Source organism: Lepidochelys kempii, chromosome 7 (assembly GCF_965140265.1).
Source record: "Lepidochelys kempii isolate rLepKem1 chromosome 7, rLepKem1.hap2, whole genome shotgun sequence".
In the NCBI taxonomy this organism is placed as follows: domain Eukaryota; kingdom Metazoa; phylum Chordata; order Testudines; family Cheloniidae; genus Lepidochelys; species Lepidochelys kempii.
In genome coordinates, this window is record NC_133262.1 from 22,511,069 (window position 1) to 22,537,079 (window position 26,011).

Genomic DNA, 26,011 nt, shown 5'->3' on the forward strand with positions numbered 1-26,011 from the left:
TGGAAAAGTTGGAGGTGATCACACTTCTCAGGAGCTTGCATTTGGTTAGTTGGTAGCAGGGAAGGGGAGGGAGATGAACACAGAGGGAGGCTGCACAAAGCAGAGAGTCTATTACAAGCCTCTACCAATTCCACACTTTTTCCAATACAAGTTATTTAGTTCCAAGATGAAGCAAAGTCACTCGCCAGCTCCGAATCATGAGTGATGCCTTGGCTAGAATTTTACACTGCACCCTGCCAGTGCTAATGCGTAAGTGAGTGAGACAGACACAGGTGCCATTCACCCTCCCTCCTGGGGATTCCCCCTCTCATCCATTAGCCCTGATTTTACATTCCCCTGCCCCCCTTCCCCCCCCCCGTACCTTTAGGAACATCTTAACAATGACTCCACACAGTCCCCTAAAATATTAATGAACTTGTGCTGCCACAGGGGGGAATTATTAAAAAACAATTTTGCAAAGGTATCCTTTTCAAATAATAATACTACTACTAAAAGACAAAGCGCTAGAAATTAAATTCCCAGTCCCCTACCTCAAATAAATACTATCAGAATTCTAAATGAGACATAATTACCTCAGCAAGGTTAAAGCAGCTAATGCACGCAGAATACGGAATCACCATTCATCATAATCACATCTCGTATCACAGCCATTATTTATAATTAGGAGGCACGGTTTAAAAAACACATAAAGACACCCATGCAATGCAATAATTCTTGTGTTATTGCTCCTGGAGGGCCAATCCTGGGCCTTCAGAAGCGCTGCTATATGGAATCCATTCACACACAAAAATAAAATTTAGGGGGAAAACAGCGCACACCTCCAGTTGTTTGAAAGGGAAGGGCCAGGCAGTGAGATTCTGGCTGCACTTCACAGACTAGATGTGAGACCCTAAGAGACTTCAAAGTACATTGGTGTCAGTAATGGGATATTCTGCCTGCTCTGAGAAGTGTTGGGACAAGCAACACCCCAGATCATCTCATACCCGTCATTTATTCAAATCTGAATGGGTCATACAAAATGAGGAGAGAACTAGTCATTTCAGCACTCCCCAGCCCCCATTGCTACATCAGGTTGTTGACATTTTCTTGAAACACAAATGCAGGTGGTCCAGAGATGGACACAGACTAATTGTGCACAATCTAAAGCCTCCCCTATACGCTGTCAGCTATTCCATTAGCATTCATGCTGTACACTGAGGCGGTTAACACGCACAACCTTCACTTCCACAGCACCACAAAGGGTTAAATTCTGGGGTACAGTTGGAGGATGCTTAGCCCTTGTAACACAAACAGATGATTCCTCTCAGGTCTGCAGAGCTGAAGATGCAAGGATGGGGCTTTCTGAGCATCTGAAAAACAGGACAGACTCTCCTACGTCCAGCCACTTTCCTGCCCTCTGCCTCCTGTGCAATTCCATAGACACCCACCTGAGTTCACCGGTCAGGCTTTTCCAGCTGACTCTACAAGCCAGTTAAACACAAAGGAAAAGAGCAGGGCAATGCACTTGCATTGGGGCTGCTGGATTTTTTTTTTTTTAAATAAACCACAAAAGGAGTTATTGCAAAACCTTATGCCTGAACCAAAAGCTGCTGGAAGCTGCCCTCCTTTGAAGTGAAATCCTTGCAGCCTCTGCCTGTGTCTCAATTAAATATTAACAAGCTCCGGATGAAGTCGGAGGAAATCATCTTTAATGTGTTCTGGGGAAGTACGTAAAAAGAGATGACTGTATGCAAGGGCTAACACACAGTGACACAAGCTGCACAGCCAACTCCAGTGACGATCCAAGACTCACTTCTCTTTGCAGATGAAGAGCTGTGGGGCAGTAAATTCTCAGCCCTGTGGCATGTTAAATAATAGCTCTTGCACTTCTATAGAGCCTTCCATGTTAAAGGGCTGCAAAGGTACTTACAAACCATATGGAGGAATTGCTTTGTGTATCTCTGAACTGCAACCACTTCTAGGATAGAATGTGGCAGCTATTAAACAGGGCACAGCAACACCTCAGTGTTCTACTAATATTGCAGGGAGATTTAGGGGGGCCTAATGTATTAACAGCCCACACTAGGGCTAACCTCCTTTCCCCCCACTTAGAAGAAAGCCATGGGATCTAAAAATGACCGTAAGTAGGAGAGTTGGGGCTGGGGGGAGTTGCCACATGCCTTTGCACCCCCTAGCTGCTAGTTATGGAGCAACACAGTAATTTCAGAGTCTTCCTGGATGCAGAATGAGTGCCATGATTACAGAGGCTATTGTCAAAGTCCAGCACTGCCCACACAGGGACAGGTAGAAGGATGGACGGACACACACACAGAAAGTGTTTTTTGTGGTGGAAAAACAGGTTGCAAGAGGTAAACTGGGAGAGCGGAGCCAATGGAAACAGACATGCAGACCCTGGGAAGCACAAATTCCGTGTCTTTTGCAACAGGGCTGGGAGCTTATCCCTCCAAAGTTTGCTCAGAACAGCCTCGGGGGCACAAGCAGAGCTTGTTTTGTGAGTCTTGTGACTGTTACTCACAGATGGAACTGCAACTTTTCAGGAGTTTAATGAAACTGTAAAAAGAAACAGGAACCAAGTCTCCACTAGAGAGTCCACCAAATATATTAAAAACAACAGCCACGGCCCCTGCCAGGGAGAAGGGAAGGATGCTGCACCCCAGGGAACCAAGGAGGTGTGAGCAATGCTCCATGCTGCAGAGAAGCTGAGGGCCACTGTTTGTACTGAGAGCCTAGGATCAGAGCCCCATTATGCTAGGTACTGTGTACACAGCCCCACCCAGCCCTCATCAGCCATTAGAACCGTCCAAGGAAGAAGACACCCTGCCCCCAAACCCAATCAATGGAGGGAACAGCTGGCACTTAGATATGCTGGTGATTAGCACTCCACATACAAGAAAAGAGACAGACAGACAAGGGCTCACATCACTTGTGCCAAAAGCAATGCATGTCTAGGGGGTGGGGAGCTCAGGCACTCAAGTGGAGGGGTCTGCAATCCTCTTCAGTTATGTTGGAGCCAACAGTGACAGGCCTTCATACAAACCCAAGTACTACAGCTGGTGGAAAGGGAGATTGGGCACAAATAATTCCACTGACTTCCAAGGTCCTTCCCTGCTTCAGAAAGATGGGCAAAGGTAGGAAATCACAGCCTGAGATCTACTGTACAGGCCAGCAAGGGGACAGGCCAAACCTTTCAGGACTGATTAGCACAGAAGTTCTCAACCAGGGGTACGGGTACACAGAGATTTTCTAGGGGGTAATCAACTCATCTAGATCAGTGTTTCTCAACCTCATGGTTGAGACCCTATGGAGGTGATGGGATGGTTTGGGGGGCGGGGAGTCAGAAGTGCGGGGCTGGCATTAGGTGGCAGCAAGCAGGGCAACTGCCCCGGGCCCCACATCACAGGGGGCCCCACAAAGCTAAGCCACATGCTTCAGCCCTGGGTGGCAGGGCTTGGGCTTCAGACAAGGCTCACAAGTGAAATACTGGCACAAGTATCACACTGAAATGTAAGTATAATATTTATATTCCAATTGTTTTGTTTTATAGTTATATGGTAAAATGAGAAAGTAAGCAATTTTTCAGTAGTGTGTGTTGTATTTTTATGTCTGATTTTACAAGCAAGTAGTTTGTAAAGGATATGAAACTTGGGGTACAGTAGTCTGGAAAGGTTGAGAGCCATTAGTTTAGCATGTGGGAGATCATACAGGGACTGCCAGAGTGGAAATTTCCCAGCTGGCGTCAGGGCAGGGAACACTCCAAAGCCAGAGCTAGAAGAACTGCCCCAGCAGCCAATACACCTAGGATAGATCCTTCCACATTCCCTTGGCCTCGGCATGCCAGCAGAACGGTCCAACCCTTCCAAGGGGAAGAGAAAGTCCTATCCCATTGGGCTCCATCTGGCTGCCATTGCAGACAATGGCAAAACTTCGCAGGAGCAGGCCTGCTGACATCAGTGGAAGCAGAGAGTGCTTGGCAGTTTGCAGGATTGGGCTCTGAATCACAATTCTCCCCCAGTGCTGCTAACCACATTCAGCCCCCTCCCTCTCTTTACCCTGTTGAAAACTTGACAGAACCTCATAGCGCTTTGCAGCTGAAATTGGCAGGGCTTAGATTAATTGACTACAATTTTTCACAACAACATGTTTAGCTGGGAGTTGGCCCGGGGCCCGGTTGGCTCGCCGCCACTCCCCAGACACTTTTCAAGCAACCTCAAAAACTTCATAACACATCTAGGCAAGAGGGGCAGATTGCCAGTGTGACCTGCTCCCTGCCAAAATCCCCCTCTTCCACTTCCCCACCCACTTCCAGACCCTCCCCAAACTCTACCAGTGTTTTCCCTGTTCTCGTTAATGGCTTGTTAAATTATTCTAATGGTCTCCAAGGCTTTCGCTCCTCCAAACCCCAAGGACTGCAACACAGGCTTCACTCTCATTGGGTCACGGGCCTGCTGGTTTGCCATGGTAACCAGCGCTCATCAGCCCCATTGCTCAACAGGCCTGAGAAAAGTTGAGTTTTCACTTCAATCAGTTATGTCACATCCCTGCTGTCCTTCATTTAGTACCCCAAAGGATAAGGCCTAAGTAGAAAGGCGATGACATGGTAGCAACTCAAGTGGCAAATCCACACCCCCCACCTATCCCAAGGCTGAGAGCCTGGAGTTACTTGTTAATGCCCTTTAAAAATATAAGTCCCCTGGAACAAAACTGTCTCTCCAATTCACCCCCTACCCCTTCCTGAGCCAGCTCAATTTAAAAACAGTTTGTGATTTTTATCAGAGGGCCTGAGCCAGCATTTCCAATCTGAACCTGTGGGTTTTGAGGAGGGGTTGTCAGAGTTCACATCCCAGAACTGCAGGTTTGGGCCCACGTCAGATCCAGAACTGGGAGGAACCTTCTTTCCAGATCAGGTCTGGATGAGGGCAAGGCAGCGGAAATCTGGCAAGATCTGCTGATCTTGCGAAGGTCCCACAATTTGAGGGACACAATCTCAAGAGAAAATCTTGTAAGAGTTCAATGTTATCTAATCTAAACCTGAATGCCAGCCACAATCCGAGCCTCAGACCCAAATCCCAACCTGATCCAAACCCAGAAGACTCCTTTTGGGCTCCTCTCCAGTTTGTACTTGCAACATGAACTAAGGCTGAGCTGAGATTTGCTGGAAAAGTCTGAGAAGGGGTGGGGAGGATTTCTCTGGCACTGCGTGGAACCTGGGTCATGCAGCTGATGCTCAGCAAAAGCCAAATTGGGGGTGGGCTGTTTGTGTGATTTCATTTCTTGAATAAACAGAAACATCCTGTGTGCGATTAAGAGCCCTTATGAAAAACACAATAGTAACCGCCCCAAACCACTCCAGCCTGTTCAAGGACTAGAATAGTTACAGCAGGGGATGTGCAAGTGGGGGAAGGCACTTAGCTCCTGGAGTGAGTTTAAAAGCCCCCTGAAAATTAGACCCTAATCTCAGTGAGACTCTTAGAGTTTCTCAGGCAAGCACCAGGGTGGGGGTACTTACTCCCCAATAAGTCCATTTTCTGCCAGACTGGTCCTTCCCTCAGCAAAGCTAAGGGTTTTCCATTTCCAGCCCCTCCTGTTTCTAAACCTATACAGTGCTCAGGAATTCTGAGCAGTGGAGACAGAGGTTAAGAACAGTCCAGTGCAAACATGTGTAAGACAAAACACACAGGCCCTCCTGCCCACCCCAGCTGATGTCATCATCTTCAAATGAACAGGCATGGGAAGATTCAGCAAAGCAATCTCTGAACAGAAGTGGGGAGAGGAACAGCTCTTGAAGCAGCCTCAAACAAATAAGAAAGGAATAATGGGTTGGTAACGTTGTCTTCCTTTAGCACCTTCTACCTGAGGATCTTAAAGGACTCTGCATACATTATTGATGCACTCCTCAGTCTGCCCATGGGTATCATCACCTGTATTCTATAGAGGAGAAGACTGAGGCACATGGAGGCGACATGACCTGCCCACAGTCATAAAGCAAGTTTGTAGCAGAGTCAGGAATAAAGCTCAAATCTCCTGAAACTCAGACCTTAACCCCATGTCCCTCTTTTCTCAACACACTGCAGCACCACTTCCCCGGCCAGCACTAAAGAACCAGGCTAGGCTAACATGCTACTGGGGCCTAGAACAGGGGGGGTTGGCAGGGATTTTTAACTTTGCAAAAAAATAATTGGAATGGTTTCCATTTTGCAGAGTTTGAAACAGCCTTTTGTTTTTCCCCCCCCCCCCCAAAAATGTGGAGGGACATTTTTAAATAGAACTTTTCTCCAAAAACATTCTCAAAACAGTGTATTGGCATTTTTCATTTACCATAAACCAGTTTTATTTTTCAGTAAGTGAAATATTTTATAACAATTTTGCAACCGTTTTAAATAAAAAATTCTATTTAAAAAATTCACCAAAAAATTGCAAAACAGTAACTTTCCACAAAAAACAATTGGGGGAAAAAAAAAAAAAAAACACCCTTCACCAAACCCACCAAAAAAAACCTGTTAAAAAAAATGCCAACCACCTCTTACCATGCACGCAGAGAGCAGCAACTCCTACGGCTGGGGAAAATGTGATTTGGTACTAACCCGGCCATGTCCCCTACAAACCTTCCAAAGACACTGTTATTCTGCCTGCTGTGTCTGGCTGTGGCCCCAAACTTACGGGGATAGATACAAATAAATGCTAGACAAAATCTAACACGAATAAGAAATGCCTTCCGAGATGTGGGTTCCATTTACAGCAAAACCTTTTATAGCTGGTTTGAAACAAAACGTTGGCCGCACAAGCAGGAGAGCAGCCAGGACAGTCGGAGAATGAAGCTGAGCCGAGATAGAGCACAGCGGAATCACTGCCCAGGAGTAGATTGCAGAAAGCGAGCAAACCACTCCAGCAGTAATAAGATATTTGGGGAAGAGAGAGGAGTGGTGGTGGGTTTTTTTAATTCTTTCCATTCTAATAACATGAACTATTAATAGAGGGAAGGGCTTTTCTTGTTTCAGTAGATGGCTATGTACACTGTGGGTGCTAGGCACTGTATAGTCATCTTGGAAGACAATCCCTGCCTGAGGTTTGAAAAGGCCAGCTAAGATTAGGGGAACAGCACAGCACAATGAACGGGGAGGGCTAGCTCAGTGGTTTGAGCATTGGCCTGCTAAACCCAGGGTTGTGAGTTCAGCCCTTGAGGGGGCCATTTAGGGATCTGGGGCAAAAATTGGGGATTGGTCCTGCTTTGAGCAGGGAGTTGGATTAGATGACCTCCCGAGGTCCCTTCCAACCCTGATATTCTATGAAGCCTGGATTCTATCCACTGCTGGATGCTCTGGTGTGAGTCCCTTCACTTCCCTGTGCCTCTGTTTCTCCATATATAAAATGGGGTAACGATACTGACCAGCTTCATTACGTGCTTTGAGGCGTACGGCTGAAGAACTAGGGATCACTGTCTAAAGGCACCTGCATGGGAAACAAATATTTAATGGGCTCTTCAATCTAGCAGATAAAGGTATAACACGATGGCTGGAAGCTGAAGCAGACTGGATATAAGGCATAAATTTGTGTTCCAGTAGTACCTAGTAGCCCCAGCTGAGATCGGGGACCCATTGTGCCAGACACTGTACGCACATTAGTGACAGTCCTGACCCTGAAGAACTTACAATCTAAATACACAAGATCGATCAAATGAATGATGGTTATCGTGCTGTTATCTCTTTAAGAGAAAAAAAATTGCTCAACCCTGACACGCAGGGCAAAATATGATGCTCAGTCTGACTTTGCAAAGGAAATCCAGGGACTGAGTGTCTGTTGTCCTGTCCCTTGCAGAGTCCTTTGCAACAGTGCAGAATGAATGTAAAGATTTCTGATTCAGTAATATTTATAAAAGGAGGACTCACAACCCCGCCATAGCTCCCACCCCCAGCGGAGATAGCTATTTTTGTCCCTACTTTAGAGAAAAGGAAATGGGGCCATAGGGGAGTTACATGACTAAAATGTATTGTCACACAGCAAACAGAACCCAGGAATCTTGGTTCCCAGTCCCTTTGCTCTAGACACACACACTTATTTTCTCTCTCTCTCCCACACACACACACACTTACTTAAAGAAACAAACAAAGCCCAAGCTAAGAGGGAGTGTGTCTCCATACCTGCTAGAAAAGAAATGTCTTTAATTTTAAATGTTGAGTGTAAAAACCACTCATCTTGAGACTCATAAACAGAACAGGAAAGAGGGACAGAGAGAGCAATCTTGGGGAAATAAATGTGGAATTCAACTCTGGAAGCTCCCATCCCTTGAGCTGGATGGAAAATGCTCCCAGAGGTGCCTTACCTGAGGGAGGGGGGTTGTTTTTAGAGACTCTTACTGGTCAGCCAAGTTTGATTGTTTCTTCCAAAGGTCCTCACAGAGGCAGCTTCCCTCCCCATCACAACTCCTGCCAGGGAGACAGAGCTGACATTCCCCCACCATGCTCCCCATTAGCAGCATCGTTCTACCATTAGGTCCAGTTGCCTCAGCTCTGGCTGAGACACTGGCAGCAGCACCATGAGGAACACATTCATGGGGAGGAGAAATCTACCAGGAACAATTAGCACAGCTCACAAGTTACCTAGGGAAGCGGATCATTATAGTGCATTTGACCCAGCCTTGCAACAAAGCTGACCCTGCTCCTCATTTTCTTTCCCTGCTGAGGGGTGTTTCCTTCAGATGGCAGTACACTTACCGCTGCAGGACTGGTTCTGCGCTCTGGGTACAGAGGCTCCGAGCAGGGAAGAGTGGAGGGGCAGACACACATGGAGTCTTGGAAATGAGCTGAGCGCAAAACAGGAGCCAAGGGTCACAATCACACCATCCAAACGGCACTCAAGCCAATCTGCCAATCAAAGGGAGTGTGCTCCGGCTGAGTCACTGATCTCCCCCTGGCCCAAGTGTGGAAAGTCGCACACCACAAGGTTCAGACAGAGAGCACCTCTGGGGATCCAATATCCCAGTCCCTCCTAAGACACCAGAGAATGGCAGGCCAATAACCTCAGGTCAGGACTTGCGACCCCAATGCATTGACCTGGGACCACCAGGGCTATTCTTATGCACAAGAAGGGAGCCCACCACATTGCATGTAAGCACTGGCAGCCTGCCCAGCAGTCGGACCAGACACAAGGACTGCCCAATTCCTCTCGCCCCCAACTCCCTGAGCTTAGGACTCCACAAGCCATAAAGCTGTCATGAGCCACCGTGCCCCACAGGGCACCACCCACCAAGTCTGGGCAGAACAATCCCACTTTCAGCAAAGCTCCACCACATGCAGATAACCCTGGGAGCCTGCAGGGCCATAAAGCCCATCCTCAAATATTTCCGGGGCTTGGTACAGTGCCACCAATGCGATGGGTTACACTCCTGCTGATGCCAGCATCACACTGCAAGACAGAGAGCAGAAGGGCGTGACTGTTTCATCCCCGAGGGGACTCCTAACACTGGAAAGTCCAGAGCCTCCGTGTAAACCTAAGCCCGTAGGCGCACATCCTTCCACACCCTGCATTCCAAGGGCATGCAACACGCTTCAAAACACACTAGTTTAGAGTCACCCACCTCTCCCTGGGGGACTGACAAGAGCTCCTCAGGCCCAGCTGCCTGTGGTTAAGAAACGCCAGGAAGCAAAATCTCCCCACAGCCATTTGTGCATGCACAGCTCATTCCAGCCTGGGCTGCCCCTCTAGAGAAGATGCCCAGCAGAGCTTCCTTAGAGCCACATCAGCTCAGCCAAAATGGAAGCAATAGATCCAAACAGCAGGACAGAAAATACCACCCACCTCCTGACCTCTATTTGCCCTCTTCCCCCACCCCCGGTTTTCTTGTTGCACCACTTCACGTCCACACCAAACCTCTCATCTGGAGTTCCCCCAGTCACACTGCTCTTCTCCCAACAGCGGCCTCCCTGATGCCGTATCACGTTCTAGCCCTGACCCTAATGGATGGGGAAGAAGGGGTTAATGCCAAGCCCACAGGCCAAAACCATCTGTTCCCTTAAGGATCCGGGGAGCAGCAGAAGTAGCAGCTCCCCGAACTCCATGCCCGGTTCCGCACCTGAGCCATGTCACATATGGGCCACTGCCAGCCGCACACACTCTCTTCCCTGTCCTTGTGCCTCCAGGGCACAGAAAGAATGGGTTGGTGTCTCAAGGCCGAATGGAATGGGGTTAGGCAATCATTCCTCTGCCCTCTCTAACCCCACAACATCCATGCTGGATTCCCCAAGGCCTTGTCAGGGTAGGGACCTGTGCTGGCTCCTATCCCACTTCCCCATGCTAGTGCTGTCCAAGCGAGGGCCCTATATCCCACACCTGTCAGCGAAGTACCTGCTCCCCTCTCAGTGTGGGCTGAGAACTCTGCACCCCCGCCACCTCAGGCTGCAGCCCAGCTCGGTCACCTGGCTCTCACTGCTCTGACCACGGCCCACATGTGTTACGGAAACCACAGGCTGAGCCTCCCCAGCCCAAGCTCACCTCCGAACAGACCATTCCCCCTAACTCCATCCAAAATGGGCCTTCATCTTTTCCTAAAGCTAGCAGGGCAGTGCATGCTAGGGCAACGAGGGGCAGCAGGAGCCTGAGCCCCAGAGGTACAAGCACCCACCTCTCCCACTACGGCTGCTGAAATGAAATGACCCAAGCCAATGCATGGCAATGGAGACAGCAGTCCCCTTTGCTGTACCACCGGCACTTTCACTCAAGCGCCACAAAGGTGGCCTACTGGCCTGAGCACAGGGCTGGGAGCTAGGGACTGCAGGGCTCTAATGCCAGCCCCAACACACTCGCTGGGTGAGCTCGGGTCTGTCAGGTGTCGTCCCCCGCACCCCACAGTCCCCGTCTGCCTTTCCACATGTAACTGGGATAATCCTGACCCACCCCATGGGGCTTGGGAGTCTTCACGAATGGTGCTACCAACACGTGACTCTTGCGGATACAACTGTTTTCCATAGCTAATCCCAGCTACAGTCACCTTGGCTGAGACTCGGACCTATTTTTGGAAGCTTTAAAGGCACACACAGAGAGCGTGTCACTTTTTCCCTCTAGAAATGTTTCATTTGCATTCTGTTCAGTGGCTGCTAGGTAGTTTTAACCAACTTTAATGGAAAACAAAAAACACTCTCAAACAAAGAAAAATCTGGGTGCTCAGCCATCCCCTTGGGGCCCATGCTCACCCACCATGAAAACCCAGCAGATGATGCTCCCACTGCATCACACCTTCCACACCAGGATCACAAAGTGCTTTACAGACACTGAACCTCATGTCTCCCTGTGCACCAACCACTCTGCTCCCTCACCGTATAGATGCAGGCAACGACCTACCATCTGATACGCAGAGTCAGTGGCTGGGCATAGAACGTAGGAGTCCTGTCTCCTAATCACCTGCTCGAACTACCTAAACACCCTCTCCCAGAAGCAGGAATAGAACCCAGGCATCCTGACTGCCAAGTCCCCTGCTCTAACCACTCTATCAGTGTTTGCCAAATGGTGGGTCCTGACCCACCAGTGGGTCGGGGAAACATTCTAGATGGGTCGCCATGTCCAGAGCCAGATTAACTCATCTCTGGGCCCTGGCTTAGGCAAATGTACCCTTCTCCCAACCAGGTGTGGAGAAGAGCAACTTTCAACTCAAGAGAACCCTGTACACACAGGAATCACTCCACCTACTATTGAAATGCAGCCAACGCTGGCGTGGAATGTGGCAGCTGTAGAAAACAAGTAGTAATTACTAGATGGAAATAGTAGAATTATCAATTATGCAGAAAAGGCAAAAGCGTTCAATAAATATTTTAGTACCGTATTTGAGGGGGAAAACAGCTGAAATAATCTCATCATATGGTGATCACACACTTTAATGTCTTCCAGAAATACTAGTAGAACAGTAACTTCTGTTTCCAAAGTTAGACTTTTTTAAATCATCAGGTCCGGATAACTTGCATCCAAGAGTTTAAAAGAGCCAGCTTTGGAACTCGCTGGACCATTAACGTTAATTTTCAAGTTTCAGAGTAACAGCCGTGTTAGTCTGTATTCACAAAAAGAAAAGGAGGACTTGTGGCACCTTAGAGACTAACCAATTTATTTGAGCATGAGCTTTCGTGAGCTACAGCTCACTTCATCGGATGCATACCGTGGAAACTGCAGCAGACTTTATATATACACAGAGAATATGAAACATGAATGAAATATGAAATATGTTGGAAATGGCCCAAACTGATGATCACTTTATACTATACACTGAAATGTAAGTACAATATTTATATTCCAATTGATTTATTTTATAATTATATGGTAAAAATGAGAAAGTCAGCAATTTTTCAGTAATAGTGTGGCTGTGACACTTTTGGGTTTTTGTGTCTGATGATCACTTTAGATAAGCTATTACCAGCAGGACAGTGGGGTGGGAGGTGGTATTGGTTCATATTCTCTGTGTATATATAAAGTCTGCTGCAGTTTCCACGGTATGCATCCGATGAAGTGAGCTGTAGCTCACGAAAGCTCATGCTCAAATAAATTGGTTAGTCTCTAAGGTGCCACAAGTACTCCTTTTCTTTTTGTTAATTTTCAGTAAGTCTTAGAGCACTGGGGAAGTTCCAGAAGACGAGAAGAAAGCTGCTAATGTTGTGCCAATTTTTTGAAAAAGAGTAAATGGGATGACCCAGGTAATTATAGGCCTGTCAGTCGGACATCAATCCCGGGCAAGATAACGGAACAGCTCATACGGGACACTACTAATAAAGAGCTACGGAAGGAAAATGTAAGTAATGCAAATCAACATGTGTTTATAGAAAATAGATTTTTTTTTTTTTATGACATTACAAGTTTAGCTGATAAAGGAAATAGTTCAGGTAATATACTTGGACTTCTATAAGGCATTTGACTTGGTACCACAAAACAATTTGATTAAAAAGCTAGATGGACATAAAATTAAAATGGCACACATTAAATGCATTAAAAACTAGCTAACTGATAAGTCTCAAAGTACAACTGTAAATGAGCAATTGTAATCGAGCAGGCCTGTTTTCAGTGGGGTCCTGCAGGGATTGCTCCTGGCCCTATACTAGTTAAGATTTTTATCAATTACCTGGAAGAAAACACAAAAATAGTCAATGATAAAGTTTGCAGATGACACAAAAACTGGGGGAGTGGTAAATAATGAAGAGTACAGATTGCTGATTCAGATTGCTTGGTAAATTGGGCACAAGCAAACAATATGCATTTTAATAAGGATAAATGTAAATCTATACATCTGGAACCATACTTACAGGATGGGGGACTCTATCCTGGGAAACAGTGACTCTGAAAAAGATTATGGGGTCATGGTAGATAATCACCTGAACACAAGCCCCCAGTGTAAAACTGTGGCCAAAAGCGCTAATGTGATCCTGGGATGCATAAACAGGGAAATCTCAAGTAGGAGCAGACAGGTTATTTTACCTCCGTACTTGGCCCTGGTGCAACCACTACTGGAATAGTGTGTCCAGTTCTGGTGCCCACAAGTCAAGAAGGATGTTAATAAACTGGAGCGGGTTCAAAGAAGAGCCATGAGAATGATTAAAGGAGTAGAAAACACACCCTATAAATAGTGAGAGACTCAAGAAGCTCAAGCTATTTACCTTAAGAAAGAAAAGGTTAAGGGGTGACTTGATTACAGTCTGTAGGTACCAACATGGGAAACAAATATTTAATGGGCTCTTCAATCTAGCATAGTTGTTCTCACCCAGGGCTACATGTACCCCTGGGGTTACACAGAGGCCTTCCAGAGGGTACTCAACTCATCTAGATATTTGCCTGATTTTACAACAGGCTACATAAAAAGCACTAGCAAAGCCAGTACAAACTAAAATTTCATACAATGACTTGTTTATACTGCTCTATATACTATACACTGAAATGTAAGTACAATATTTATATTCCAATTGATTTATTTTATAATTATATGGTAAAAATGAGAAAGTCAGCAATTTTTCAGTAATAGTGTGGCTGTGACACTTTTGGGTTTTTGTGTCTGATTTTGTAAGCAAGTAGTTTTTAACTGAGTTGAAACTTGGGAGTACACAAGACAAATCAGATTCCTGAAAGGGGTACAATAGTGTGGAAAGGTTGAGAACCACTGATCTAGAAGATAAAGGTGCAACACAATCCAATGGCTAAAAGCTAGACAAATTCAGACTGGAAATAAGGCATACATTTTTTAACGGTCGGATTGCTTAACCATTGGATCAATTTACCAAGAGTCATGGTAGAGTCTCGATCACTGACAATTTTTAAAATCTTGATTCTGCTCTAAGAATTATTTTGGGGAAATTCTGTTGCCCATGCCATACAGGAGGTCAGACTAGATCAGTGGTTCCCAAACTGGGGTTCGTGAACCCCTGGGGGTTCGCAAAATGTTACAGGGGGTTCTTGGGAAAAAATTCCCTAATGGTAGACAGAGCTGTCTCTAGGGACCCTGGGCAGCACGGGGCCAGCAGCCTGGAGCCCCTGGACTTCCAAGAGCTAAGCAGATCAAAGCAAGCATATCTATCACACTGAGGAGGTTTAAACTTCAAGACTCCTTATAAGAAATGGAAAGGGAGGTGGATATTTTTTGCTGTTTTTAAAATTAAATAGGCAGCCAATATTGTTTTTAAATTTATTACGAAGAACAAGTTTAAGCTTTGTTGTAACATGCATTGTTTGCCTGGACTGTTCAAGACCTGAATGCTTGTGTAGGAGGAACTCTGTGAGTTGGCTTTTTAACTACCTTCATGCTGTTTCACATCTGATACCCCTTGATGAAACATAGGAGCCTTTGTGTTAAAACAGGCTTATTCCAAAGTGATACAAGCTACGAAAGTGAGATCTTGGAAGAGTGTTGCCGTTTTCATAATGTAATAAAAATACTGTAATGATAAATAATAATTAATAATAAGTAGTGTGTAATAAGCATGTCATAAAAACAAATTTTATATTTCCAAGATCACTGCTTTTATAATTTATACTCAAGTAAAGGAGAAATATTCATTTTTAGGAGGGGGTTCACAAGACTTGACATTTTAGAGAAAGGGGTTCACAGGTTGTTAAAGTTTGGGAACCACTGGACTACATGATCACAGTGGTCCCTTCTGGGCTTAGAATCTATGATAAATAGCGGTTCCAATCAAGTAGCTGTGTTGCTGGTGTTGCAATTTCAGCCACATGCTCAAAGGCCATCCAGGGCAGATGCAGATGGTCTTACGTAACAAACTTTATCTAAGAGAGATTAAACCCCAGCCTAACTCCCCATTCGATATGAGTAACCATCTTCCTACCCTGTCTTAGGAAGCACTGACCTGGGAAAGGCAGCGCCAGAAAACATCTCCACCCCATGCAGGGTGCTCACAGTCTGAACCAGCAGGGCAACATTAACATGCTGCAGTATTCAAGTCTCTTGCTTACAACTGACCTACAGAGCAGGCACCTTTTGGCCGACACATGCACCATCACTGTCCTACCTGCACGGTCTCTCGCAGCCAGGTCCTCAATCCAAACCTTCCCTCTAGGGAAGGATATGCAGCATTTAACCCATTGAGGCACTACCCAATGTTCCTGGTACATTACTCTGTTGGCGGAAGCCATTATTTCCACCCACCCACACCACTGCAGGGGGAATGACCTGCCAGGGCCATTCTGGCACCATTGGTGCCACTTTACTTCTTCCCGTCATCAACAAGGCTGCTACTCCTTGCCACGCTGGTGCCAAAGTGCCTTGGCGCCCCCGTTGCTAAGCCTCTCACCCTGTAATTATACCCTCCAGCGGGGTGCCAGATGGCAGACACAGGGCTGCCCCAGGCTATGGCTCTCCATCAGCAGCAATGCAGCATGGGGAGGCGCGACAGGTGCCCGCATTCCCCAGCTCCCTACTCATCCCTGAGCAGAAAACAAACATCTCCCCTAGCCTCACCACTAGGCAGATGCATCCACAGGGCACATACCACATGCCCAATGCTCAGCAAAGGGGCTGACACAGGGCAGCTCCCCTCCCCTCAACCCTTTGGACACAGTCTCTGAACATACTGAATGGAAGGTGACTTCTTCTGATCCACTTGCCTGCAACTGTGCGTGCATTTCTAGGGCAGCTCTTCACAGTGTCTTCAGCCTCCTCCCTAAGACCCAGTGCTACCACGTTTCAGGCCAAGTTCTCCTGGCTTTACTGGTTTCTGACACCTGCCCCTTACAGATGTTCAAGTGAAATCTCCCTCTCAGCTGTTCATTCTGCAGCCATTTTCTCTGCCTACTCTCTAGGCTAAGTGTGGCCCGCTGAGAGTAAGCACAGGCTGTGAAAGGGTAGCAAAGGGCTCGAATTCACCAGCATTTTGTCTCTGTAGCTTTGGGTTCAAATCCTATATTGGGGACGTCACAAATGGAATGAGTTGGAGGGGCTAAGCCTAGTTCTCAGGAGGCATCTGCTCTTCTCACCAAGCCAGCAATCAGTTTGGCATAACCAGGAGTCTCTGCTGCAGGTTAGGATTGAGGTGCATCAGCAATGCAGCCTTAGAAAACAGGGCTTGAACAGCGGGGGAGCTGCAGGCCAGAACTGGTCGAGTTGGGAGGATGGAGCAGGACTGGAATAGCAGGGGTTCAGAGACCAGGACTGAGGAACATCAGCAGAGCTGGGTGAGGAAAGCTCCCTTAACTCCTGCCTGCACAATTCTCTAGCCAGAGCCACAGCTGCTGCCTCAGCAAGGCCCAGATTCACACACAAAAGTAGGAAACTGTATAGGAAAGCATCTGTTTATTGCTCCTTTGCATACCTGATGGTAGTCAGGAGCCTGAACCGAGAGCAGCTCTGCACTAAATCTCACGCACCTAAAGCTTTCTCTGTGTCACTGTCAGGCAATTTGTCACAGTGCCACTGGTCTGAGCAGGACTAGACGACACAGAGGAAAATAGGCCAGTGCTCCACCTATGCTGGCTCTCCTGCCGTTGAAACAATCAGCAGGGCTGCACCACGGAGAGATTTCCCCCAAAGTCTCAGTCACTGCAGACCCGGCCTCCGAAGCGCCTTAGCTCAGTAAACACCCAACCAGCAATGCACAGGTTCAGCCTCCAGTCGCAGAAGAGGAAAGGGTCACTCCATCGAATTTTGTCACATAATTAAGACTCTGTTAATCACCAAAGGCAAGGTAAGCAACAGATGCCACCACTTAACTGGTGCCAGGCACCCAAGGGACTCCATGGCACAAACTCGGCACATACTTCTGCGTGATTCTGAGCTCCCTGCCCTCCAAGCAGATCTGCTGCCGCCTCTTCTCAACTGCTTTGGGGCTAGTTAAATATGGGGGCTCCTCTCCCCTCCCTCACCCCAAAGGTCACTGTGTGGAGGTCAGGGTGACTTCTCCCTCTTGGGCTCCTCCACCTGGGGAAGAGCGTGGGGGGCTGCCAAGGCTCAGGGAACTGAAAAGGACTGGAATGATCTTGTGCACTCCAGGCCCTGCAGGGAACAAGCCAAGCCCAGGAACCCAAGCTGTCTTCTATGGCCTCTCCTGCTTCCCTAGTCACCCACACTTAGAAAGGGTGCACTGGGCCAGTGACTGTAAGGAGAAGGGCAGTGCCTTATAATGCTGGGAAGGGGCAGATACAGGAGCAATCCGACCCCAACACTAGAGGACAATCATGGCACTGCATAAAAAAATACCCCTGCGCTCCCCACGCACCTGCCGTCTGCCAGCACGCCACTAACTTGGTGCTAAATCTCCTTGTTCTATCAAGCATCCTTGCTCCTTCACAGCACATACCAATCATCGGGGTTCAAGCACAGTTTGGAAGCGGGGAGCTATGGCATGTTCCCCATGTCACATGGGTTTTGTGCCCACCCCAGCCGAACTCCATGTCTGCAGATGTCTCCATTACAGAATCTCCCTCCTGGGCATGTGTGAGGCAAGGCAACCCCAGAGCTTCTAGCTCCCCATACACAGGGGTACAGGGGATATGTCAAACTGCTAGAGCAATTCAGCCACTGGGAGTCAGGAGGGGGGCGTTTAGGCTCTTATGCTACCTGTTGGTCCAGCAAAGCAAAGCTACAACAGCATCAAAGGACCCACAGTGCATCTGGAGTAGGGTAGAGAATCCACATGGGGCTCACGAGCCTGGGAGCACCCAAGTGCTGGAGCATCGCTGGACATGAGAACAAACCCATGGGACCCCAGGGGCCTGCGGATAACGAGAAGGGGCCAGGGGAGGGAGCCAGATGCAGTTGCACCAGGAGTAGGAGGGGTGAGACACACAGGCCTGGCAGGGCATTGTTTGTTGGGGAAAAATACAAAAGGTGCAGACCCAGACCCATGTTCTCCCAGCTTGGGAAATTCATCCATACCCACTACATTGCTAGCACCTACACCTGGAAACTCCCAGCCAGCCCCCCCCCCCCGCATCTCCCCTCCCACACCAGGACCCCTCCTCTTCCTCCCCAGCCATAAAGAACCACCCTCTCACCTCCCCCAGGGAGCCACCTCTCTGGGAGCTGGTCTACCCCTAGACAGGGAACAACATTCTGACATCATGACATTCCCCCCCATTTGCTTTAGTGTACGTTTTAACATCTGGGGCAGGATCTCTCCCTGCCAGAGCCTCTCTTGGCCTCTACACTACACACCCTCGCCCTCAGGGCTCTCAGACTGACCTCCAAAACTGCTGAGGGGGGCTACCACATTCCAGGCACCCACCCACTCTCCTGCACCATTCTCAGACCTGACAGCGAGCTCCCAGTAGGCACAGTGACAAAGGAAAATAGCCCCTACCATTCATGGCATCACACCAGCTATCAACAGCCTGGTCCAACAGGGCCAGCCACTTTCCTATCATCTCTAACCTGGGCTTTACGCATGCAAGAGCTCATCACTGTGCAAAAGCCAGCCTGACCTGCTTGGTGAACTCTCAACTCTGCCCTGTGACCCAGGGGAAGGGTTATTTGCAACTGTTTGTATAAAAGAAAGATCAAAGGTTATCACCAAGAACACAAGTGACCTCACAGGAGCTGGAGTGTTTCTGGGATACTCAAAGAGGGATGACTAAAAGCCACAAAGGCCATTGACCCTAGGGGGCGTAGAGGGGGCCAGTGATGCCAGGCATCAGGAGGGGCAGCTATTGATGCTGGGCATGGAGGGCGCTCAACTGCAGCTTCCTCACCAAGCTGCTGAGTTGGGAGCTCCATATGGAGCCCTGTCATGCTGGCAGTCCTTGGTGCAAGCTAGGGCTACTTGGTACCAAGCGCAGCTGCACCATCCCTGCCTTTGCTGCAGGGGGCACTGCCATTCAAAGACTCCTGAAACCCCAAACGATGGTGCTGGAGAAGCTGGGAGCTCCAAGAGTGGTACAGCCTGGCCAATTACAGGACAGACTTTTCATAGTGGGATCCCCTAGGACTTAGACCCTCTATACACTGAGGGGCAGAGAGTGAAGTCCTTCGGCAGGGGGCTGACACTTTCAGGATCTTACCCCCAGCCCCATGACTGAAGTGTCAGCCCAAATAATAATGCTCCTTGGGGAGCTACACAACTGTTATTCCACCCCACTCCACATGGCCCACAGTGGGGCACAAAGGAAGGATCAGGGCTGGAGGACAACCCTGCTCTTTTTGCTCTTGCTGGGAATAGGTCTCCCTGCACACCTTGGATACTTTGCTGCAGCAGTATCCATAGCTGGTGTTTGCTTCGTGGAGGGCCAACCAACATACATGAGCCTGTGCCACGAAGACTACTTATCTAGGTGTGGCTCAACCAGCAGGTGGATAACCCTCATCCCCGCAGAGAACGCACCATGGGCAGAGGAACAGGCATGGGCTTTGACATCCTCCAGGAAACCAGTAGTACATTCCCCTGCCAGGAGCAACTCAGACCCTACGGCGGGGGAGCAGCAAGCACGGAGAACATGCTCCCCATTTGGGGAGCCCCAAAGGGCGAAGAGAACAAGGAGCGGAGATTAGCAACGGAATCCTGAGGAGCCGTTCAACGTGGCCAGCCTTAATCTCAGAAACCCTCTCTAATGCTTGGCCCTGAAACCGCATGCCCCGGCGCAGCTAATACCTGGGGCTTTGCCTTAACAAAGGACCCCAGAGCAAGCGGCACATCCGGGATTAGGGGGAGGAGGGAGAAAAAAAGACTGCTCAGCAGGGTTTGAGCCAAATAAAGTTTAGGGAAAGAAATAATAATGCTGATGAAAAGGAGCCCGCTGGGGGAGTGCTATTCAGCTCCAGACCTACCCCACCAGACAGCCAGAAGCAGAGGGGAATTTCTCATTAACTCTTTCCTAACCCAGATTGCTGATGAGGATCTGGGCTCTGCACCTATCACATTAAAAAGCCCTGGGTGGCAGGGCTAGGGGGTCTCCAGTTCACAAAGGCCTGGAAAAGGCCACAGAGCAAGTACAGTCTGGATAGCAGTATGGCAAGCTTTGCCCCCACAGATGGGCATCAACCATGCCTGGCAGAGGCTGCTCTTGTTCTATACCTTAGAGGACAGCAGCTCTGTTGGGACCAGCCCCACTCTAGCCTGTACTCAGAGGGTGAAGCACTCCTCTTCAGCAAGATGGCATGGGGACCCCCACCATTCACCATATGATGAGCATCAATCCACGCTGGCCATGCCACATGAAGCCAACAGCAATGGCAAAGAGCTCTGCAGTCGGGGAGGGAAACAGTCCCAGCATTCAGTGCGGTGACAGGAGGAGAGTTGGACGGGTGCACACATGTCCAGGAGGGGCGCAAGTGTCTCACCCAGCCTGGGGGCTGCGTATCACAGGAGTCCAGAGTAGCACACAAATTGCTTCATTAACTTTCATCACATTAAGCCAGTTTCATGAATTTAACATCATCCCCAGACTATTGTTTGTCTGAAAATTAAATTACAGCAACATTTGTTCTTCCAGTGAGTTTGTCAACCACAAATGAAGCCAGAGGAGGGCGGAGGCAGGAGAGTAGGTCGGGTGCCACCACTCGTCCAACTGCAGGACTCCCATGCCAGACACCTTTCTGTTAGGGTGGGAAACAGGTCTACTTTATCCCTCCCCTGGGGGAAGAAGCCTCCACTGCACTATTTATGGGGACCAAAGCACAGCAGAAGAGGAGAAAGCAGGAGAGCTGCCTGAGAAGCATAGGAACCACCAAACCGGATCAGATGAATAGTCCAGCTAGTCTACACAGTAGACAGATGTTTCAGAGCAAGGTGAAAGAAACCACCATCATGGACATTTATGGAATAACACGCCCAGAGAAGAAGCTTTAACTGGGTCGTCAAAGGAGAAACCGGTTAGGTAGCACAAGTCTTTTTTAAAAGCTGGGGGCTGTGAGATGAACAGAAATGCTCTCAGGATCTTTTGATTTAGTTCCATTATTCCAACTCCCCCACCCCCCACCCCGGCAAACAAACACTCCCCTCTGCAGTGTCAGAAACACAGACAGCAACTTTTTGCTCTTTCAGGTGAGCCAGTAAGTGAAATGGAAGAGAAATACATGTGAAACTGACCAGCCTAAGTCTGGGACAAGGTAATGCAAAATAGTAAACAAACAGCTTAAAGGGAACAAGACCTTTTCATTTTTAAAAGTCTGGCAGTTTTATAAATGTAGGGTATTATTCAGAAACCCACAATTAAGGTCATATTCAATAAAAATTTATGGTATTTTTAAACCTGCCATTGTCTCTCTCATTTCTATTCAGATTATGCGGTGAAAAACAGTTTCTGTCAAATACACAGCAGTAACAGAGTTGCCTCCCTATATTACTATTTACATTGCTTTAGCACCTATATAACTCAGCCAGTTAGGGTCCCCATTGCATCAGGAACTGTACAGTCACCTAGCAATGAGAGATGGAAACATCCTATTAGATTATCCTGCCCTTCTCTAGGAGACCAACATGGGATTGTTCCCTGTAATCTATTCATTCCCAAACTCATGATCTGCAGAACGCGGATTTTATCACATGATGCTGGCTCACCTCCTCCTTTCTGGCTGCCAAACTGCATTAAAAGAAGTTAAACAGCCATTGAACAACTTTGCTGCTACTGCTTTCCAAGTGGGCAACTGCTGTAGATGCCACAGGGATGTTATGTGATTGCGAATGGTCCCATGTGTGATTACAAATGGAACATTTCTATTACAAATGCTGTGCATGCTAGGAAAAGTCTGGGAATCCCCAAGTCCAGCAACATGTCCGTTCATGGATTTCAGTGTCCCAAGCAATGGGGCTCCCTCTGCCCAAGATCCCCGCCCCGTTTTGCCTCATCATCAGGAAGACTTCCCTGCCATTTAACCTCCACTTTCCTTTTCTTGATTTTTTTCATCCCTTGATTCCAGCGCTAGGACAGGAGGGGGTTGTGGGTGAATTTCCCAACCCGAGAGAGTATGTGGCTGTGTCTGCACTTTTGTATTTCTCCCGAGGATATGAGAGAATAATGACATCACCATTGGCAAAAAAGCTGATGATATGTAACTGGCCACCTGTGAAAGCAGTGCCTCCCATCAGTCAGTGGTCAGAAGTGCACCCCTCACACCCCCACAATGTGTAGAATACAGGAGGGAAGGGAGACAGGACTGTCTGCAGCAGGGCAAGAGATTTCAAATATCTGAAAAAGACAGAGAGTCAAACATCTCAGGTCTGGAACAAGGGAAAAGGAAACGGCACCTAAATCCATCCCAGAACCATGGCCTCTAGGGCATTTAGAAACTCCACTGTCTCCGTTCTGAACTCTCCCACCAACTCTGACAATGCCACTCACTCCTGACTTGCAGCCCCCACCCCCACTCCAGTCCCAGTACACTCCTGAGTGAACTATGCCAGTTATAACCAACCCTGCGCAGGTTTAGTGATGTGTCCAGTTGAAGGATTAAGATGAGAATCCATCAAACTAATGTCACTTGTAAAGCACCATCATATAAAATGCTAAATATTATTCTTATAATGGCCTAAACCAAGATTAGCACCCAAGTCTCCTATGGCTGGGAGATGCCTTTCCTTATCCCGTTAAGCCTAATGGTATGTCTAAATCCCACTACCACATCTTTGTCTCTGCTGCCTTGATGAACGGAGCTCTCGGGTGTTTGCTCTAATGCAAGGTACTCCGGGATTATGAGCGCGGCCTTGATTGTGTGTTTGTTGCCTTGTATCTTACAGATTAAATACAACCTACACAAGATTGAGGCTAAGGGATATGGCCCTGCTGGACTTTAGTCACAGCCACAGCATGCCATGCACGCTTTCTAGGCATCAGGGGGATTGGGTTTAACTCCTGCCCCCTACCCTCCACCTCAAAATAACCTACCAGCTCTCTGGTGAAACAAGTGTCTCAAGCTGCTCCCCCAAGGGGATCCACACTGATCTGCTCTCTTATTAGCAGCAGACCCTGTGTTACAGAGCCCTGTCAGTTACCACCCTCTTTCTGCAACCCCCCATCTCAAATTTCAACCCTGGCTTTTGATCTCCAAGGCCCTGACTAAATCCCCACCTTGGCTGTATCAATTCAGCCATAAGGACACCTGCATTTTCCCCATTTCAAAAAGACCAATTGATCACTAATGAAAGTGAGGGAGAGGGGATAAAGGGATCCAAGCAGCAGCTTGTCTCAAGCCTTTGCAGGCCTAGGCCATGCTGGTGGATTGTGTGCAGAGTGCAAGCCCCCCTGTTGGGATCCCTGCAATATAGATGAATGCACTGCAAATATCAAAAGGCTCAGAGAATTAGGATGGGCTCCAGCAGCAGCCTTCAATCGAGGAAGCGGCCAGCATCTCAGCCCCTTGTTCCCAAGCCCTGCACATTCCTCTCTCAGTCTCCCTGCTGCCTACACCTCCATTTCCCTCTTGATTTATGATGGATTTTCCTCCAAGGCTGGAGGTCTTCTCAGTTGCCATAGGAACTGCAGAGGTCAGGCCACAGGGGATCAGTAATGGCTGACTTACCCGGTTGCCACTATCTGTATGTGCTGTGGCCCTGGGACAGCCTTGCTACTAACCCACAGCTCAGCCCAGCCCAAGGAGCTCCTGGAGAAGTGGCAGGGCTAACGGGTTCCAACTTTCCCGTAACCTCGCTTAGCTAACTCGGATTAAAAGAGCAGTGAGGACACAGCAGTTCAGCTTTTAACTCAGATAAGCAGCACGAGTTCAACCCCAGGCTGCCCTAGAGGCTTGAACTCACGCTGCAACCCCAGTTAACAGCCAAGCTACCATGCCTTGACTGCTGTTCTAAAGTGATTTAGCTAAACCAGGTTAAGAACCACGGCCGGCTCCAGGCACCAGCGAAGGAAGCAGGTGCCTGGGGCGGCCAATAGAAAGAGGCAGCACTCCGTCCATCATCAGGTCAGCACGACCCTGTCTTCGGTGGCAATTCGGCAGCAGGCCCTGCAGTCCCTCTCTTCCTCTTCGGCAGCAGCTCAACCAGGCTTGGTTTTGGGGTTTTCTTCCTTCACCGCTTGGGGCGGCAAAAAAGCTGGAGCCAGCCTTGTTAAGAACACACCCTATTCTGCAGCATGGCCATAGTCTACAACCCATTCACCACCCTCCCCAAGACAAGGCAGCAAAGAGAGGCCAGAAGAGTGGCAGCGAGCGACTCCCCCAAGGCCCACTAGGAGGTCAGTGCAGAACTGATGAGCTCTCAGGAGTGAATCTCCCAGTACCTTGCTGTGAGCCCTAGACTTCACTGCCTCCACCACTCTCTCCTCCGGCTCTGCCCAGGACCTGTCCCAACCCTCCTTCTGGCAAGTAGGACCTCCCGATCTGTTTTAATCTCTTGGCACCCAGCTGAGCTGCAGCATTACCTCCAAGGGCATTAGCCTTGCTGTCCCGAAAGCCCTAGCACCACTGCCTTTTCCATCTCCCACTTCTCAGCCCCATGCCCTGGGGCACCAGCACCCCTTGTCTCTTCGCAATGCCAACTCGACTCAAACAAAAAACAGGTGGAGCAGAAAGTGACTCTGGCAATTGGGACACAAGAAGCGTCTAACTCCCCATTCCACTGGAGGGTGGGTTTCCTCAAACAGGCAGCGGGTTCAGAGAGGGACCAAGCGAGATTCCTCAGACACCATTCATCTGTGCTGGTCAGGACAGACAAAGGCCTGCCTGGATACCAGAGCTCCCGCTTTCCACACCAGCAATGTCTATAGGCCCCCTGTCATCTGAATAGCCACCTCCATTACCAGCCGCGTGGCTCCCCCTTGCCTGCTCCTTTCCCTTCAGTGGGACGCGAGGGCTATTCTCCTGCCTGAAAGGCCCCAATTAGTCAGTATTACAGCCTCCAAATGGACACAATGGCTCTGACAGGAGGGACCTCTCTAGAGCTCGGGACTCCAAGCTCATTTCCATCTCAATGGGGGTTGCTTTTCACACCAGCCCATCCCCACCGGAGCCATTCCAGTGAGGTCCCAGAGCTCATTGCAGGGGAGCCAGGGTCACAGGTGTGAGACAACAGCCATGAAAAGGAGGGGAAAAAAACGCTTGGCAGCCTCACACTTGAGAGGCAAAAAAGCACGCTCCAGCTGGAGCCTGACAGAGAAAGAGGAAGGAGTGGGGGAGGGAGCACTCATCCCTAGGATCCTCCTGAGCCCCCACTCCCACATTGTCCTGGGCTTCGGGGACACATTTGCCAGGCCCATTCCGCTGAGAAAACGCACAGAGAGCCACATGGACCACCTTCAAGCTGAGCTCACACTCTTCCCCCTTCCAAGGTGGCTGCAGCTGGGTGTCAGGCCACAGGTTTGATGGAGGGGTGGAGGAACACCTACCTTCACTTGTCCCCGATCCCCTCAATCCCGAGAGCCTGCATCAGCCAGGGGATGGGAGTAGAATCCTAGGTTCAACTCTCCCTCAAGGGATGTCCCTCCTGGGCCCCTGCACTGATCTGAAGGAGCCGACACAGACCGGGGTGAAAAGACCATTTGCTGAGATCATGTGGGAATTTTAAATCCCTGGATTTCAGGAAACACACAGATCTTCCCTCTGCTTTTTCCATCTCCATCTCCCCCTCACTCCCACCCACCACCACCAGCAGCAAGTGTCCTC

General features: G+C 48.8%; 1 protein-coding gene across 4 annotated transcripts in view; it reads right to left on the reverse strand.

Annotated features, from left to right (window-relative positions):
- Positions 1 to 26,011, reverse strand: part of PLXNA1 (plexin A1) — a 274,489-nt gene that overhangs the window by 174,488 nt on the left and 73,990 nt on the right. The gene's annotated exons all lie outside the window — the stretch shown is intronic.